At 26.8% G+C, this 1,217-nt stretch overlaps 1 long non-coding RNA gene across 1 annotated transcript; it reads right to left on the reverse strand.

The window, feature by feature from the left end:
* Nucleotides 1-207: 207 nt before the first annotated feature.
* On the reverse strand, nt 208-744 carry LOC122518942. Its single transcript, XR_006304201.1, has 2 exons — nt 596-744; nt 208-264 (listed from the first exon to the last, which is right to left on the reverse strand). It is a non-coding gene; the product is annotated as an uncharacterized LOC122518942 (long non-coding RNA).
* Nucleotides 745-1,217: the final 473 nt, after the last annotated feature.

Raw genomic sequence — 1,217 nt, forward strand, 5'->3', positions numbered from 1 at the left:
TATTGTTGTCTAAAAGATCGGAATATATGACGTATGTACCGTCCCCTTCGAAATCCACCGTTGAAATGAGACGTTGTCCTCTATGAAAGTACTTTTATTAAATGTTGTTTATCTGACTTTCCTAACGTTGCGCATGTGTATAAAGGGTGTCATACATCTAATACATAATATTTAAGATTGTAACGTTCTTATTTAGTATTCTTTTAATTTTGTGTAATTATTTTAGTGCTCCTGCGCATTGTGGACTTCGAGGGTCAAATTTGGCTGCAATATAAGAAAAGTGCATTAGTGCATTATAATAATTGTTAATTAATCGATGCTAGTGTCTATGCAATTTTATGCAATACTTTAAATAAAACTACACTATAAAGATGTAATTATTACAATACATAAATTACAGTTATATAATTGTAAATATTGAATGAATACTAACTAATAAAGTAACATGTAAGAATTGAATTCCTTTTCCTCACATTTATTAACGTATATGGAAATGAAAAAAGAAAGTACATTTTTCTAAACAGTTATACAACCAATATATTAAAACAATTAATAAACAATATACTAATGGAAAATGTGAATTATTGAAGTTTACCATTATGATAGAAGAAAGCTGAGGTGTTTGCTCATTTAAATACCAAAAAAAATTGCCTGGATTCATTTTAAAATCTTCCAAATTCTTCTTTCATGTATTTACTCGATACATAAAACGATAAGAAAGCCTAATAGATGCTGTGCTTTTCCAAATCTTCAAATATTTGCAAATCTGAAAATCATAAGATTGTTTTAATAAAGTATCAAGTTATCCTTGTTAATATTTAAAAACAAATGTGTGCAATAAAGACAATATGCACTAAAAACTTTATCACACTACACAGAAAAACACACAAAATTTATTTATTTAATAAATCAAAAATAATTTTATTTTCCTATTAGGTGTACACGTTCTTTTATTATATTTAAAAAATAAGGAATAAAATAAAGAGGTTATACACTAAAAACCGCACAGAAAACACAATCGTATAGAAAAGAAACCTCGTTGCAGATATTTTAAAAACAATTGACATAAAGCATTATAGCCATCCTTCAAGAATTAAAATAACAAGAGTTTTTCCATATCAAAACAGAGTATGGGAATTTATACTTTCATGGTTGGCATGAGAGATGTCAATTGTTTTGTTTCAATTTATTTTAATTCTTTAAGGATGGCTAAAGTG

This window comes from Polistes fuscatus, unplaced genomic scaffold, assembly GCF_010416935.1.
Source record: "Polistes fuscatus isolate 324 unplaced genomic scaffold, CU_Pfus_HIC Scaffold27, whole genome shotgun sequence".
Taxonomy (NCBI): domain Eukaryota; kingdom Metazoa; phylum Arthropoda; class Insecta; order Hymenoptera; family Vespidae; genus Polistes; species Polistes fuscatus.